Source organism: Mizuhopecten yessoensis, unplaced genomic scaffold, assembly GCF_002113885.1.
Source record: "Mizuhopecten yessoensis strain PY_sf001 unplaced genomic scaffold, ASM211388v2 scaffold2101, whole genome shotgun sequence".
Lineage (NCBI taxonomy): Eukaryota > Metazoa > Mollusca > Bivalvia > Pectinida > Pectinidae > Mizuhopecten > Mizuhopecten yessoensis.
In genome coordinates, this window is record NW_018404378.1 from 113,128 (window position 1) to 132,294 (window position 19,167).

The window sequence follows — 19,167 nt, forward strand, 5'->3', positions numbered from 1 at the left end:
CCGACTCTACAGGGGGTCCCATATTAGTCGCGTTTTTCTTTGTTTCATCAATGTCCCGTAAACAGAATACAAGGAAGAAGCTACTCCGAACGTACAGAAGGGGAGTTGTGGTTGTGGAGACCCATCAGTCGACTCTAACGACCATGCCACGGGATACAGCGGAGGTATTCTCTCCCCGAAACAGCATGGATTATGAATCGGAAATGATATGATTCAGAAAGCTACATGTTCACTGTTCAATTACAAGTTCGTGTTAACACTATATTTATATACTTTGTTGATGGACCGAAATGCCTAAAGAATAGAATTGAGACAAAGGTATGGCGAGTCAATAATTACCCGGCAATAACCTACATGTGTGACTGACGTTGGTGGAGGCTGGTGACACATACTGTACACAAACAAAAACACAGCGATTTTATGACGCAGTGTCGTATGATGAAAAGCTAACCCTATTCTCTCTAGGTATAGAGTTAATTACTCCAACTTTAACAGACGTCAGGGTTCACCACAAATGGTCCTCAATTTGCGATAACTTGACCAGACGCCAATGCGGTTTAAGCAGAAAATCAAGGACGTATAAAAGTGAGATTAAAAATGATGTTGGTGTTATTTAAAGTGACAACCATAAGGGCAACACTTGATCATTCTTTAATGAACTGTAACGGTAGCTACTGTTGGTAACACGTTAACGCAGGGTTCCCGCATATCGTCACAAAATAGGATAAACAGAAAACGGTAACCGGTGATACATTGGCTGTGAGTAGACATCTCCAACGATACGTTATATTTAACTATCAATCTTACACATCGAAGAAATTTACTAAATACAATGTGCAAACATTTTGTACACAATTCTGTGAGTATCTAAAAAGTTTACACACATTCCTATAATAACGGTTAAGACGGAGACAGATTTTATTTTGAACGGTTTACACACACTCATATGAATACCTGAATCGGGTTAAACTATTTCCACAGATCATCCTAAGAGTTTATAAGGATCCATGTTAGTACACTGTATCTTGCTGATTGTATTTACCATGGTTGGCAACATCAACCAGCGTGTATCCATGGTAAATACAATCAGCAAGTAGTCGCGCACCTGTTCCGTGCTAATTGGTACGTGTTTGTTTTATTGTCGACAACTTACGGTTCGTTCCCCGGTAGTATACAGGTACTTAGTATTACGTAATCAGGTAACTCGCATGAGTTGTAGTATGTCAGCGGACCTCGAAATGAACCTATGTGATTTCAGATGTAAAGATTCTACCTGAACCCCAATGGACACCATATGAAGATTTCCCGCATCGATCGTATGTATGATCTTCAGAATGTTTGTATGTGATTGAAGATACAGTGTACTAACATGGATCCTTATAAACTCTTAGGATGATCTGTGGAAATAGTTTAACCCGATTCAGGTATTCATATGAGTGTGTGTAAACCGTTCAAAATAAAATCTGTCTCCGTCTTAACCGTAATTATAGGAATGTGTGTTAACTTTTTAGATACTCACAGAATTGTGTACAAAATGTTTGCACAATGTATTTAGTAAATTTATTCCATGTGTAAGATTGATAGTTAAATATAACGTATCGTTGGAGATGTCTACTCACAGCCAATGTATCACCGGTTACCGTTTTCTGTTTATCCTATTTTGTGACGATATGCGGGAACCCTGCGTTAACGTGTTACCAACAGTAGCTACCGTTACAGTTCATTAAAGAATTATCAAGTGTTGCCCTTATGGTTGTCACTTTAAATAACACCAACATCATTTTTAATCTCACTTTTATACGTCCTTGATTTTCTGCTTAAACCCCATTGGTAGCTCTGGTCAAGTTATCGCAAATTGACGACCATTTGGTATCTCTAACTAAGCTAAGTAGTATGAATTGATGAATGGTCAAGTAAGGACCATTTGTTACCTTTCGTTAAGTTATTGTCTCCGTCTTGACCGTTACCCTTAGAATAGGACCCTTTGTTACCTTTCGTTAAGTTATTGTCTCCGTCTTGACCGTTACCCTTAGTATAGGACCCTTTGTTACCTTTCGTCAAGTTATTGTCTCCGTCTTGACCGTTTCCCTTAGTATAGGACCATTTGTTACCTTTCGTTAAGTTATTGTCTCCATCTTAACCGTTACCCTTAGAATAGGACCCTTTGTTACCTTTCGTTAAGTTATTGTCTCCGTCTTGACCGTTACCCTTAGTATAGGACCCTTTGTTACCTTTCGTTAAGTTATTGTCTCCGTCCTAACCGTTACCCTTAGTATAGGACCCATTGGCAGTTCTAGCCAAGCTTTCGTCAGGTGAAGGCCCATGTTCACCTCTGGCTTAGCTTTTGTCAATCGTAGACCTATTGGCACACTTGTCAAGTGAGGACCCATTGACACTTTTAGCTAAACTCTCTGGCTTAAACATTGGCGTCAGATGAGCACTCGAACACGTACCTCCTACTTAAACGTTGTCCTGTGATAACTCCTATGCACACTATGGCTAAACTATTGTCAAGATAGGACCCGTTGCAACGTATATCAAACAACACATGTAAAATATTAATTTGATGACAAATTCTAAAAGTTTGACAATCTAACGACCATTGATCAGTCCGAGATAATCATTAATTATCCGACTATACTCTGATATATACTTGAAGGGCAATTACTCAAAGATAAACCAAAGTTATTGTATAATATGTAGCATGTCGCCTTAAGGGAATATCCACCCTGTGGTATGTCCGTTTAATAAACCAGTTCGTGTGTACTTGTTATCGTTGATAACAGTCAGTTCAGTTCCGTACCTTCAAATAGCATACCATGTTTTGTCATGCTGAACTCGGTCACGAGTCTTTAAAACAGGAATCACTTACGATTTCGACTTCCGGTAAGTGAGGTTAGTTCATTCCGACACAGCGCAACGCTTGACTGATTTTGCAAATAACCGGAAATAGATATCAGATCGAAAGCTTACAACGTCAATCTTAGAAAAATACGTGTGGATTAAAGGAATTGCTTCTTTGATAAAAGGGGCCCTCCTAGCCGATCGCCTCGCGATAGGTTGAGCAGTGCTAGACGTTATGCCAACACAATATTTGATTACGAATAAATGATACAAACAGTGACGTCACATAATGTGTTGTTACGTCACAGCAAGCAATGAGCTTTTCTATAATCTGTCGTCTGACTGATTCCTAAAAAGGCGCATTCTTGTGTGAAATGTGATTTATTTATAGTATAAGAGACTACACAGGCATATATTCAAACGAAGAAATCTCCGAAAGTGCAAGTTGTCTGTTAAGTACGCCTGATACAGGGATAGACTTAGATACCAGGAATTGTCGCTGAGTCGGTGCCTTTTACGAAAATCCGTTAAGACAAACGTTCAATGAATGGTGCCATCGTAAGGACCTGTGTGGGGTGGAGCAGACGTCGGTCGTGTTACACGCGACTTTCTGTAAATGGATTCTCTTCAATTATTTAAATGTTCCGAATGAAATAAAGGATTTTTGGAGAAGATACGCAATTTAAGTTTTCAGTCGTACAGTGCGCTTTCGTGTCGTTATGTTAAATCTTCATTTGAGAATTACTGCCGCTATGTAAGAGGTGTAAGCACGGACTTAAAATGCTCAGTTTAGGGTAATTATTTCCAATGATCAACTTAAGTCTAATCAAAATTGCGTCTACTTCAGTCGTCACGACGACAAGAAACACTCCATAACGACCAGTTATTGACTCATTCTGTAAGCTGCCTCACTGACAGACACACATGGTCGTTATTTTTCATTTTTGTTTTATATTTAAGCAATAAACTGCATAGATGTGGCAGACCAACTGGTATAACTGCCACATGTGTCAAAGACAAACTGAATGGTGCGAGCTATTATGTTATGGCGCTAACTCCATATTTCTGAACACCATAGACTTAACTCCTCCTCAACACAGACGCATTTAAGTCCAACTTCCATCACTATCACATAGGATTGAGTAGATAAGTACACCTTACTGTCAATCTGACTTCCCAAATGATGCAGGATAGTGTACCGTTTGCGGTATTACTGATTTCTTCGGTAGCCCCTTCACGCGCCTGTTTTCAAAACGTCACTTTGAGTTCCGCTTGTAATGTAAGGACAGTCGCTGTTAATATATATTACAGTTAGTTAGCGTCAAAATTGTTTTTGTCGTGCATATTGTAAAAATAATTTATCACGAAATAACAGGTATATACAAAGAAATTAAACAGTCGCTTGTCCGTTAGACCGTTTGTGAGAAATAAAGGATACATGAATATGAATATTAGCGAAGTAATACTAGATACGCCATTGCCGTATTTGGATAGAAACGTGAATTCGTTATGGCTGTTTCTCATTCTATTCCATTCTGTATATGATTTGAGTTAGATTATCTCTCTTTCAGGTTGTATGAAGTCTAGCTCAATACAGTCACCATTGATTGATACTATATAACCATATCAAATTCAGATGACAGTTATATCAGACATGAACGCCTTATCCTACGTGTTGACGTCATCATTATAATGACGTCATCATTGTAATGTTACACACCACTGCTCCTCGTTTAGAGATGTCTGCCCTATTCAGTATGTAGTCGTACTTCACACATGCACACTTGACACATACACTTATTCGAACAAAATACAGAAATGTGATAAAACACTGAACTTTACATTGATTAACCTACGAACAATTGAACCGCTTTAATATTTGAATGTCCTAAGTATTTATGAATTTTAGTTTAAGCGTTATTGCACTTCGTTGCATTTGTAATCATGTTCACAATGTATGTCAAACGAAAGCAATATTGTACTTAAATACTTGGGGATCGTGTAAGAGTTATGTCCCTTTGAGGATGTTTGATATCTGGCTCACTATCTGTTTGAGTTTTTGTAAGAATTATCCTCCTTAGATCACTCTTCTAAAAAACTATGGTTATCTTTTGCGTCTTTGAAACGTGTCCATTATTGCCAAGCCGCTCTTGACTGTTAATTACAGACCTTGTGGTTTGGTACTCTTTTATGTCAGTGAGGTAGCATGCACCCTTAAGTCAGTTGACAGCCTGTACGGTTGTGAGGAGTTTGTAATATGGAGCGATATTTTGTGGGCGTCAGTTTCTGGTCTCATCGATCTGACAGTGGCTAATCCAACAAGGAAAATTGGTTTACTCACGACAGACATGGCTTAAGCGGAAATGGGAAAAGGCAGGAAATAGTAGCGTCCAATTTTTATATTTTTTTTTGTCACTTTCAAACCAATCTTAATCCATATCGTCAGGCTTCAATTTCTGTCCATCACCTTCAATTTCATTTTTTTAATTGAAATGGACTTTAAACTTTCTGTGATCACTAAGGTAAAAACGACTTGATAAATGTAAAGCTGCTCAAACGTTTCTTTGTCTGATAACATCAATATGATCAAATGAGTTTGCCAGCATTTAGGAAGTGGTTACGTGGTAAACTCCAGATAGTGAGTTGTAGTTTATAAGTAAACAAAATCCCCCGTACATTCAATGTTTTAACGTGTTATCGTGCCTTTAGTGAGCTTGTCGTCATGTTGATGGATTGAACTACTTATTGTAATGAAGAGGAATGGAGTTGGTTATTGTGATGTTTATGGAGTGAGCCTGTTATTGAAATGAATAGGAATGGAGTTGGTTATTGTGATGTTTATGGAGTAAGCTTGTTATTGTGATGAAGAGGAATGGAGTTGGTTAGTGTGATGTTTATGGAGTGAGCTTGTTATTTTGATGAAGAGGAATGGAGTTGGTTATTGTGATGTTTATGGAGTAAGCTTGTTATTGTGATGAAGAGGAATGGAGTTGGTTAGTGTGATGTTTATGGAGTGAGCTTGTTATTGTGATGAATAGGAATGGAGTTGGTTATTGTGATGTTTATGGAGTAAGCTTGTTATTGTGATGAAGAGGAATGGAGTTGGTTAGTGTGATGTTTATGGAGTGAGCTTGTTATTTTGATGAAGAGGAATGGAGTTGGTTATTGTGATGTTTATGGAGTTAGCTTGTTATTGTTATGAAGAGGAATGGAGTTGGTTATTGTGATGTTTATGGAGTTAGCTTGTTATTGTTATGAAGAGGAATGGAGTTGGTTATTGTGATGTTTATGGAGTGAGCTTGTTACTGTAATGAAGAGGAATGGAGTTGGTTAGTGTGATGTTTATGGAGTGAGCTTGTTATTGTAATGAAGAGGGATGGAGTTGGTTATTGTGATGTTTATGGAGTGAGCGTGTTATTGTAATGAAGAGGAATGGAGTTGGTTATTATGATGTTTATGGAGTGAGCTTGTTATTGTAATGAATAGGATTGGAGTTGGTTATTGTGATGTTTATGGAGTGAGCGTGTTATTGTAATGAAGAGGAATGGAGTTGGTTAGTGTGATGTTTATGGAGTGAGCTTGCTATTGTGATGAAGAGGAATGGAGTTGGTTATTGTGATGTTTATGGAGTGAGCTTCTTATTGTAATGAAGAGGAATGGAGTTGGTTATTATGATGTTTATGGAGTGAGCTTGTTATTGTAATGAAGAGGGATGGAGTTGGTTATTGTGATGTTTATGGAGTGAGCTTGTTATTGTGAGGAAGAGGAATGGAGTTGGTTATTGTGATGTTTATGGAGTGAGCCTGTTATTGTAATGAATAGGAATGGAGTTGGTTATTGTGATGTTTATGGAGTGAGCTTGTTACTGTAATGAAGAGGAATGGAGTTGGTTAGTGTGATGTTTATGGAGTGAGCTTGCTACAGTAGTGATGCTGTGCGAATGAGCTTGTTATTATGATGTAAAGAAAGTGAACTTGCTATTGTAATGTTTAGAGAATGAGCTTGTTATTTCTATGTTTAGAGAATGAGCTTGGTATTTCGATGTTGAGTGAATGAGCTTGTTATTGCAGGGTGTGAGCTTAAAATTTCTATGTTAAGAGAATGAGCTTGTTATTTCGATGTTGAGGGAGTGAGCTTGTTATCATGATGTCTAGGAAATGAGCTTGTTATTGTGATGTTTAGGGAGTGAGCTTGTTTTTGTGATATTTAGGGAGTGAGCTTGTTATCATGATGTCTAGGGAATGAGCTTGTTATTGTGATGTTTAGGGAGTGAGCTTGTTATTGTGATATTTAGGGAGTGAGACTGCTATTGTGATGTTTAGGGAGTGAGTTTGTTATTTTGATATTAAGGAAGTGAGCTTGTTATTGTAATATTTAGATAGTGAGCTTGTTATTGTGATGTTTAGTGAGTGCGTTTGTTATGATATCTGGGGAATGAGCTTGTTATTATGATGTCTAGGGCGTGTGCACTTGTTATTGTGATGTCTAGGGAGTGTGCTTGTTATTGTGATGTTTAGTGAGTGATCTTGTTATTGTGATGTTTAGTGAGTGAGTTTGTTATGATATCTAGGTAATGAGCTTGTTATTATGATGTCTAGGGCGTGTGCACTTGTTATTGTGATGTTTAGGGAGTGAGCTTGTTATTGTGATGTTTATGGAGTGAGCTTGAAAATATACTATTCAAGGAATGAGCTTTTTGTTTAAATGTTTAAGGATTGGGTGTGTCGTTATCATGTTTGGGGAGTGAGCTTGTTATTGAGATTTTAGAAGATTGTGATGTAATGACAACACATCTATTTATCTGATTATTCGAATCCAAATATCAAAAGTTGTGGTTGTGACACTGACTACATAAGTATTGATCTCTTTTATTCTAACAGTAAATTTCATCAATATTTTTGTTGAAACATTTAAAATATTCACTTAAATCGACGGTTCGTGTACGTTGACTTGCTTTATGTTTTAAATATCTGTGTAATTTGAGATTTGTCTAAATACAAAGGGAATGAATCTGTGTATACTCAGTGGTCTGCCGACTTGTAATCGATACAACTGGCACCGAAGGCTTTATTATAAGTGTAGTTGTCGGGACATCCTGTAACCTGTTCATGCTGTAAGGACGAGCTCAGATAGTATGTTCTTAACAATTTGTAATAAACTTAAACGTGGTGAATTGTGTTTTTTCACGTAGAACCTTCTTATTAATAGCTAGGTAAATGTTCCGACGTTACTAATGCTTACTTATTGTACGAACCTATTGTGGATAAGATTTGCGATACACATAATATTCTCCATTCGTCATTCAAACGTAGAAACCACACGTTATATTGACTTTAGTACTGCCCCCTGTCCCTCAAGACCTTGAGTAATCGGCTTTTGAGGATAATTAGTGTTTCGGTTTTTTGGAAATTTATGTTCTCATGCCAATCAATAATCATTCTCGAGCTCAATGTTTTTCGTATTTCATTACCAAAGAAAATGGATTGTTGCAGAAAATGTCCGTCTTAATGACCCTTATCTTTATCGGCTAGTTTGGACTTCGGTTTATCGGCTAGACGCATGTCTCAGATAAAGGAGTATTACTTCCTGATGTGTAAACCTGTTTGTTATCCCGTAAGGCTTACAGTGGAAACTAGCAACACAGTTTAGTCTGACGAGTGCATATAAATATATTTGTACAGGGGTTCCTGTCATCAAGCGCCTGAGAGACTACGTGAGACCATCCTGTGATCACGTGACGAAGCCATCATTAGATGAGTGAATTATATTCGAACTCGAATCTTTCGTGTGATTTCGGATCAGAACACGAGTATCTTACCATCTTACCACCAGAGAGTATTTCGTAGAAGTTCATTCGACAATTCTATGGTAGAACAGGAAGCGGCGCTTCACCCTGACCCCTTTATCCCATCTTACTGACTGATCTCACTTTCTGCTTTCCAAAATTCTCGGTAAGCTGTTTGGAGCTTGACAGAAGTTATAAGCTAAAATATGAAGAAACACTTGTATGTTGTCGGCGATACCAACTCGACCATTAAACAAATAATAGTGCATTAATACATTAACTTAATAACGTGATGTGGTGTTTCCGAACGGCCATTTCAAATAAGTTAGAGAAACAGGGTTCAGCAAGGCTGACGTTGTAACAACCATGCAGTAGTAACGTCTGTTACGACACCCTGTTATAGTGTTATCGAGTTACTGATGTCCCCTGGGACGGAATGGTCTGTGTACTGAATGACATTACTCAACGGAGTCTGTGGTCTTAAGAGTGCTAACACAACACCGTTGTAATCTTATTTTACAGTACACGTACGTATATATCACGGACAATTAACACACAGGATTGTTGATTGATGTGGGTGGCTGGGTGGCACAGTAAAAACATGTAGCACACTCGTCTCTCACCAAGGCAGCCTGGGTTCGACTCCCCGGTAGTGTGGCATCATTTAACTAACCCGACCTAGTGGGGCATCATTTAACTAACCCGACCTAGCTAGGGGGGCATCATTTAACTAACCCGACCTAGTGGGGCATCATTTAACTAACCCGACCTTGTGGGGCATCATTTAACTAACCCGACCTAGTGGGGCATCATCTGGTCCAACAGTAATACAGTATAAGTTGATAAATCTTGTTTTGTATTTATTGTAGAGTACATAAAGTACACAATAATGGACCACCTATTGTTGATAGACATGTTATTTCACGATACTATCGTGGGTAGATGTTAGTTCCCCTAGCTAGGCGTCCTATAAGACCTATATTTTGCTTTTCTCGTATGTTTTCCTCTTTGGATGTTTGTTTGTTGTATATCAGCTGAGATAAGTTATCATAGACTGTGTTTCTTTATGTTCCAGGTTCCCGCGGAGAGAATAAGAACTGACCGGATGTAACGGGATTACCAGCACGTGGATTAACCAATCACTGTAAGATTTTATTTACTTCTCCTGGTTTCTTTAGATTCAACATGTTCCTGTGGTGTTTTTCTATTTCTATGATAGGAATTCATACATGTGTGTATCTAAACCGATGTCTGAAAGCTAAAAGGCAAAAAATAATATTGTCTTTTGGGAACATAAAGGGATGATTTATATCTATTTTTACAATATTCATACCGAGATGATGATAACAAAATAGCCGTTTAACACGTACCTGTATCTTTACATGCTAATTATATACCGTTTTGAGTGAGCTACATATAAACGTTCCCTAGGATTTGCGGAATTCAATTTGATGTGTCGTCAATGCAAACGACATTCCTAGAACAGCCTGGTGTCATCTAAACGTTTGCTTCTCGTAATGGTTTCATGATATGCGAGGGAGGGGGAGAAGCGTCAGTATGATGCTGATCCAATCGGGTTCATATCTGTTTATATTTTGGTTTGCAGCGAAATATAAACATATACGTCAAACATAATAACACCAGTGAATCAGTTCCCAGTTTTTGTTCAGTCATAGCAGACAGGATCAATTTAAAAGATACACAGACCTCATCAATAAGTAAATGTATGGATAATTACTTTTAACAATAAGAATTGTATTCACTCTTAAAAGTATGTACTTTGTCAAAGGAAGCTGTATTAGATATATTTTTTTAAATGTTACGCGCAGAGATGTTTTGATAAGTAAATATAGTGCATTGTTTAGTGTTTTTTTTGTAATTTATTCGTAAATGGCCTAGCTTCACATTGTTAAAAAGAGGACAATCGTTATTTTCACAAACTCCTTCCCCTTAACACACATGTCCACCGCTGTAATAATAATCACTTCGAATTCTTGACAGTGTATTATACCTGAAATACCTCAAACTTGTGTTTTTCCATCGTTGCTCAACCATGGTAACCATACGACGTATCCACGTGATGGTTGTCCTCGGAATTCCATGGGATTTTGATTTAATCATATTTATTGCACCAAATTTGAGCAGAGGATTAGTGTTATCAACTTATCAACGCCTTTTCCTCTAATACAGTACATATTGATATTTACATGATAGCATTTAACAAGGCATACAAACTATATTTTACAATTATTATATTTTACTTAAAATCTGTTGCTGGATTTGATGAAAAGTTGCACGTGTCTGAATACTTCTGTATTGGTATCTACGGACAGATTTTCATTCTCAAATAAAAAACAACAACTAAATTTAATGGATATATAGTCAACGAGTTTATGTTTTGAAATAGCGTAATTCGTGCTGTAATAAAAAGTTTACATTGGAAGAAAAAATGACCAACATCCTCACAGGAATGTCCACAAGCGCATGGTGGATTATATTTAAATTGCGTTCGCCAAAATTATAATAGATGCATGGTGGAGACGAATTTGCACCACTAGATACAGCCGATTTAAAAGTATCTAAAGATGGCAATGTTCTTATTGTATTGTCTAACGAATTCCTAAGACGTAAACTCGATGGCAAAAAAGAAGAGTTGCTTGAGGAGAGTCTGAAAGAAGAAATATTGTAATCATATTGGTTCCGTAAATTGTACCGATTGTTGTTACCCACTGTGTTTGGCAAAAGGGCCGATAAATGGGACACCTTCATTTACGTGCAGAGAAAGTAAGGGTACACGTAACCTGTGGAATTCCGAGGTGTGCTATGCGGCTAACTACGGTACCACAGAATGAATCCTGGTGCCATGTGGTTATTTATATACATCAACAGGTATAGCAAATAAGATAATATACAATCCAAACAACATTTTATCGCCGTTTCTCTCACTGTTGGTTAGGCAATGCCCCTGCAGCGTGTAACATGTGAAGTGGAATGTATTTCATCACGGTGCATACATTTCCGCCACTGCCTGTGACCTGTAATGCAGTAAATCCGGCATGACGTGTCGCACCAAACATACTTTGTATATCGGTGCCCCCGGGAAATGTTCTCCGTATTTAAATTTCGAAATTCGTCTGATGACACTCCTGATAAGAACGTTCGGGATTCTGCTGATCGTATAAGTTAACCGTTTTAAAATCTCAGGATCCTGATCAACAATGTTACATTATCCGCCGGATTTATTTTTAATCAACATGAAAGACAAATCGTACCGCTACTGCCAATATTTCTACACAATGTCAATGTTCAAACGACGTTCTTATACATATCCTCTGTAAGTAACAAAGGTTAACATTTAGCCAGGAGGGTAGTCTCAGTATTGGCGAAAACAAACGCTACTGGTTCGATGAAGAGATTCCGCTCTCATTCAAGATGGAGAAGGCTGAAGCGGCACCTGCACAGGTTATATGGGAGTCGAATAGATAAGCCCCCAGTCCCAATACATACATGAGAATTTATCAATCATTTTTATTTCAGTAATTGTTGCATTGTCTGTATTACCGTGTTTAAAGTTAACTTTGATAATTCGTTTGTTATTTGATATAATTTTTCCTTTAAGGCCCAAAGTCTTGTCATTTGTGTTCGATTTTGAGTGGCTCGGGTTATACATTTTTACATGCTTTTTTGCATAACGACTGGACTGCCAGATGGATATACTATAACCTGCATACTATGACGTTTTCACTTTCAAATTAACAATAATAGTGTTTTGTTCTTTTACCACGTATATTTTTTAAAAATGTTATTTTATCACTTATACAACCGTAAGGTACTAATAAATATATACAGCCGTAAGGTACTAATAAATACGTACAGATTTCGTTTCCCCAGTAAAAGACAAAGATATATATGTATATAAAGGTGTTGTTAATTTTTGATTAATGGTGCTTTATAATTAACTAATTTATCTTTTATTGAAACATCAGTTCAATTAATATTATATCAAATACTACATAGATCAGTTGGTCAATATAATCAAAAATATAAAACTAAAGAAAGTTAAAAAGTCAAAAAATAATACATGAATAATTTATATAAGCAGATGTGCTTGAGTTCCAACAGGTAAGTTTTACAGGTATATTCACTTGTTGAAACAAAGACACTTTTTGAGAAAAAAGACTATAACCCCTATCAGAACAAGTTGCCCTACAGGTAAGTTAAAAATGTATGCGTTCAGGGAATCAGCCGAAAATGCTTACAAAGTTCAATACGACTGATGCTAAAACGATGTGTGTACACCATTCTTAACATGTGATATATGAAACTCGATATGCAGTTTGTTAACGTCATGCCAAATCAATTTACCCTTGACTTAACTAATTCGCCCCTAAAGACACATTAAAACTCTTTCGATTCAAAGGTTGGAATAGTTCATTATGAAATTTCAGGGGCGAATGAGGTAATTCGCGACTGATGCCAAACAGCATCTATTTACCAAGTTGAATACAATTGAAAAAAAAAAATGTTTTCAAAGATACTTTTTTTTCGGAAAAAAATACAACTTAGAGCAATGAAGCGCACATATAACCTTTGATCATTTGCCGTCTCACTTACCGCCAACGTATTTCGATCCCTGTTCTTAAGAGTTTTACGGAGACGCATGCCGTATTGAAATCACTTAACGAACGTGACCTCATGATCAGTTATTTCATTCCAGCGGAAGTACGGAATTTGCGACGCCTGGTGGTAGCCTCCGTTACTGAAAATGCTTAGGAGACAACTTGTGTAGCCTGTCGTTCATAGTTTATGTAAGAAATACTAATTTATTCAAATATCCTGATAATGTTGTTAGCATTTCAGTTTCACTATTTTCAATAACAATAAGAATATTGACTTTAAAATCTTTATACTATATTCCCCTACATCGATATTTGAACATTTATCAAATTATAAAAAAATACTGTTGGAAGGGAGACAACCGCGAGATAGTAGTGTTTTGGACGACGACAACCGTTTTACTACAAGAAAAATAGTTCTCATAACAGCCAAGCACAAATAAATGATAACCTTTTTTATCGGTAATTTTATTTTGTATAATCAGGGGACGTATGTAATATCTACCTCTCTGGTTTAATATGAACATGTGTATAACAGAAATTAACTCCTTCGAATATCTTCGAAGATTGGACTTTAAATCTTCTGTTGTGTGCTACGCGCAACAATCTGCTGGCTGTCGCACACTTTTTTCTCCATTCCGACATATTTGAGTCAGACTTGATGGGGGAGCGGGGTATTAGTTAGCCATCCTGGCGACGGTTCCAGTTGAAAATCATCTGAAGTTTCAGTTTTTGATAAGCGGGTAACTTCGATGGTTAGAAGTTCTAAATAAGTACATGCTCTTGAATGTATATCAATAATCGTGTTGGCATATCTAATTGCTTTATATCAAATTTCACCTTTTACATCTCACTAACGCCTCATTCAGTACTTCCAGTACTTTGATTTTAATACACATCCTTTATTGCCAATAGTTGGAAAACACTTGATGTCGGTAGATAAATGTACATATATAAATATGTAAATCATAAGATTATCACATAAACGCTACTTTATGTATAGATGTGAGTGTCGTTGAAATCTAGACCCGAGGATGGAAAAGGGGAATATTTTTGTTGAAATTTGGTAAAAAGCGTTGATATTTTTTTCGGATCAAATGACAAAGGTCAGAGGATATAGTTTGACTCTAACGATGAATCTTGTAGCATAATTAAAAATGGTGTTTATCGTGTGGGACATAAATTTCCCCGAACACAACCTTAACTCATTCTCAACATGCCATGTACTGGCAGCATTACCGTCATCCACAATACAAAGGGGAATTTATTCTAATTCGGGTCCCATTCAACTTAATTGTCGACCGAGAATGAAGATTTATTGATATTTAAATCATTATCATGTTTGATCTATTTGAGGTTTTGACAAAAGTCTGAGTTGCAGTTCCAAAATATGTGTAGATTATTCTAAAACATCGTCATGGCGGTCTTGTATTGGTCCTTGGGTATTAAGGTATGATACAGACGGTTTAACAAGGCGTTATTCATGGAGTCGGACCTACTTGCTACAAGTCAAATGGACCGTCGTGTAGCAACGTTTTAAATAGCGCCATTTTCCGTTTTCATGAAGAGCGGTTGTTTTTTCCGTCCTCGACATTTTTGTCTGATATTGTTGTTCGGTGCAAGAGTTCGGAAGCTAACCGGAATGTTTTGCAAAAATATAAACAACATTAGCAGGTTTGTAATGCTATTTATCTAACCTTATTTATCGCGCTAACGGGTAGTTCATTCGGGCTAAGCTAGCCGTCTTAAATTATATCAATACTCGCAGTTCACTCGAAGAATCTGAAACGTCAGATAAATTCTGAAACGTTGTATAGCATATTCATCTACAATTAACGTTACAGATTGGGTTCGTTAATTGTGCAAATAGATGTATTTCATTCAGGTTAAAGGGATCTTAAAATCTATACATGTATATGCATTCATTTTTGTACGTGCAATGTTCTCGTAGAAAAAAAAGCGACAAATTTAAGAAGAAACCAATTAACTTAATTTGTTACACTCTCCCTACTGTTTGTAAATTGCTGGTATTGTATTGTATGCATTGTATTGTATTGTATTGTCTGTAAATATTGTAATTAGATCTCACTTTTGAAATCGATGGGTCAAAAGGCCCAAGGTTATATATATAAAGACCTTGAACTTGAGATGGACCGTAACTGTACATATGTATTGCCTTTTAAGACCATGAACACCAATACTGAAACTACTACATGTATATTCAGTAAGACTGACCCCTGTAACATTCCTGTGTTACTCAACCCATAATAATGCCTCATTAATATGCTTAGTTTGGTCTTATATTGTTTAACGTCCCATCAACAGCTGATGTCATTTAAGGACGTGCCTCCATGTATGTAGTGTATGCGTGCTTGCGTGTGTGTATGCAGGAAACATGGTATGTTTGTGTGGTTGCCTCCTTGGGATAGCGCGGATCTGATGCCGACTTTATAGTGCTATCTCACTGAAATACCATGCCGAAGGCAGCCAGCACAGCATCCCGCCCGGTCACATTACACTGACAACGGTTGAACCAGTTGTTGCCATTCTCCTAAATGCTGAACGTTAAGCAGGGAATAACAAATATCATTTTAAAGGACTTGGTATGTCTCGGCCTGGCAACAGAACCCATTTGTACTTATATAATACATAATAAATAACTACATGTGTATCGTACAGACGCATACATGCATAGTGGTAGGTCGTTTTATATAAACCATATCTTTGAGCAGTCTCCAGAAAGGAAGCATACCTTTATAACACATTTCATAGAACCTGCCTGTCTCCAAACTCACTGAGGTAAATTTGCTTAGATTTGTATGTCATGTTTGGTTTGAGTTAAAAATAAAGCCAGAAAAATGGTTACGTATTGGAAATTCGTGTATAAATCATCAAGGGCCACACAATGGAAAAGGGGCCAATGATAAAGAAAACGTTAACACAAGAGTAGGAAATAGCCTGAAAATGGATTATTGCATTGTGGGAGGAAACCGGAGTAACGGGGAAAACCCACACTTTCGAGCAGCGATCCAATTTCATTTTAGGTCCCTTCATAAAAGCTGATTGCGTTACTAGAAAATATTGAAGTCATCAAGGGCCAAATAGAAGAAAATGGTTCAATAATTGGGCTGTCACGAGACTGTACAACAGAAGTGAAGAAACGTCGTTGAACTTTCATTTATATAACAGAGCTGACAGCAGAGGAAATATCAGCGTTCCTATGACCAGAGAGTATCTGTGTATCTGTGTAAACAGCACCAGGGGACAGGAGTTTTGCACTGCACACAATAATCTATTATGTCTTCATTGTTTATCATTGTTTTATCACTTAAACGTTTTGGGTAGATAGTCGGTTCTCTCACGAATTTAATCTAAAAGCGTTGGATCCTGAGAGAAAAAGATAAACGATAAAAAACCTTTAACTCGAACACACTTCAAAGAATCCATGGACCTCTAAATCAATCCGAAGTTCTCATTAAATCCCCGCAGTGTGCAGCATTTACATGTTTATTCTGACATGGCAGAGCAAGCCTGTAGCTAGTGTTGTAGATTATAGCTCCCTAGTCATGGAACAAGCCTGTAGCTAGTGTTGGAGATTATAGCTCCCTAGTCATGGAACAAGCCTGTAGCTAGTGTTATAGATTATAGCTCCCTAGTCTTGAAGCAAGCCTGTAGCTAGTGTTGGAGATTATAGCTCCCTAGTCATGGACCAAGCCTGTAGCTAGTGTTATAGATTATAGCTCCCTAGTAATTAAGCAAGCCTGTAGCTAGTGTTATAGATTATAGCTCCCTAGTAATTAAGCAAGCCTGTAGCTAGTGTTGTGGCTCATAGCTCCCTAGTCATTGACCAAGCCTGTAGCTAGTGTTATAGATTATAGCTCCCTAGTCATTGAGCAAGCCTGTAGCTAGTGTTGTGGATTATAGCTCCCTAGTTATTGACAAGCCTGTAGCTAGTTATGGAGATTATAGCTCCCTAGTCATTGAGCAAGCCTGTGGCCAGTGTTGTAGATTATAGCTCCCTAGCCATTGAGCAAGCCTGTAGCTAGTATTGTAGATTATAGCTCCCTAGTCATTAAGCAAGCCTGTAGCTAGTGTTGTGGATTATAGCTCCCTAGTTATTGAAAAGCCTGTAGCTAGTTATGGAGATAATAGCTCCCTAGTCATTGAGCAAGCCTGTAGCTAGGGTTGTAAATCAGAGCTCACTAGTCATTGAGCAAGCCTGTAGCTAGGGTTGTAAATCAGAGCTCACTAGTCATTGAGCAAGCCTGTAGTCAGTGTTGTAGATTATAGCTCCCTATTCATTGAGCAAGCCTGTAGCTAGGGTTGTAAATCAGAGCTCACTAGTCATTGAGCAAGCCTGTAGTCAGTGTTGTAGATTATAGCTCCCTATTCATTGAGCAAGCCTGTAGCTAGTATTGTAGATTATAGCTCCCTAGTCATTGAGAAAGCCTGTAGCTAGTGTTGTGGATTATAGCTCCCTAGTTATTGAAAAGCCTGTAGCTAGTTATGGAGATTATAGCTCCCTAGTCATTGACCAAGCCTGTAGCTAGTGTTGTAGATTATAGCTCCCTAGTCATTGGTAAATTACAACAATTTGAATGGATTTCGCAGTAACGGAACCGATGTTTACAATTTTCTTTTACAGTTACAGTTGTTATACATGTCATTTTGCTAAAGTTTCATTATAGCGTAAATATATTTTGATACCACTCGTTATCTAAATCCGTCAACATATGAATCTGTATTAATTAGCTGTTGTATGTTGACCTCTGCTTCACCTCTATTGACGGTCGGCGACAGGCACCAGCAGGTGAGGTAAGGATAGATGTACGTATGAAGTATACACGTGTCACGTGTGCTGAACGTACTCGTGGACATGGTACCTATTGGTTGGGTGGTCGGATGGGTCGTGATCAGTGGCTTCAGCACGTTTGACTCCGATCTGACTCTATAAGTTACTTGTAACCTGCCCGACCATGTGTTTTTCTCCCGATACTCCGTTTACCTGCCACATAACCCCCCAGCGCCCCTTCTATCCGAGCCAGCAAATATGATGAGTATAATTTGCTAAAACTTATTTTAAATTTGTCCTAAAATGGTTGCAGTTTATATACAGATTCTCGTATTAGTGATGATAACTTAATGCATTTGTTATTTTATTGATATCACGGGGTCCTTTTTGTGATTAAGTTTCATTTCTCTTCGCTGAGTCACATCACATTTTAAATGAAAGGTGACTTTCCACGTCAAATGTGATAGAATTCGAAAGAGTTTATATTTCGAGCCAAGGTCAAGGTCACCATTACTCTTTGTAATAAAAACACGTTGGCATTGCTCTAGCGACTTCATGCTTGAATGGAGTTTGATGAAACTTATTATGTATTGACCAAGTGTGAGTATACCTCGAAACAATATTTCGATTTTATTAGGTCACCTGAGACAAAGTCTCAAGTGACCAATTGCGATCGCCTTTTGTCCCTCGTCGTCCGTCGTCCGACGTCCGTCGTGCGTCCGTAAACAATTTACATTTTCGCCTTCTTCTCCAAAACCCCTGAACCAAGTTCAATGAAATTTTGCAGGGACCTTCCATGGACAAAGGACAACAAAAATTGTTGCCGGTTTAGTCCTAGGCCCCCAGGGGCCTGAGGGGCGGTGCCAAAAAGGGTCAAATTTACTTAAATTTCAAAAATCTTCTTCTACAAAACCCCTGAACCAATTTCATTGAAATTTTGCAGGGACCTTCCATGGACAAAGGTCAACAAAAATTGTTGCCGGTTTAGTCCTAAGCCCTAAGGGGCCTGAGGGGCGGGGCCAAAAAGGGTCAAATTTACTTAAATTTCAAAAATCTTCTTCTCCAAAACCCCTGAACCAATTTCAATGAAATTTTGCAGGGACCTTCCATGGACAAAGGTCAACAAAAAT

At 37.7% G+C, this 19,167-nt stretch overlaps 1 protein-coding gene across 3 annotated transcripts in view; it reads left to right on the forward strand.

The window, feature by feature from the left end:
- The window catches only part of LOC110445190, a 135,240-nt gene that overhangs the window by 52,905 nt on the left and 63,168 nt on the right, over positions 1 to 19,167 (forward strand). For 2 of the 3 annotated variants that reach the window (XM_021489667.1, XM_021489669.1), the window contains exon 2: positions 9,705 to 9,773. The gene's annotated coding sequence lies outside the window, so the exon portion shown is untranslated. Of the gene's footprint in view, positions 1 to 8,547; positions 8,796 to 9,704; positions 9,774 to 19,167 lie in introns of those variants that run through there. The other variant, XM_021489668.1, reaches the window with a different exon arrangement.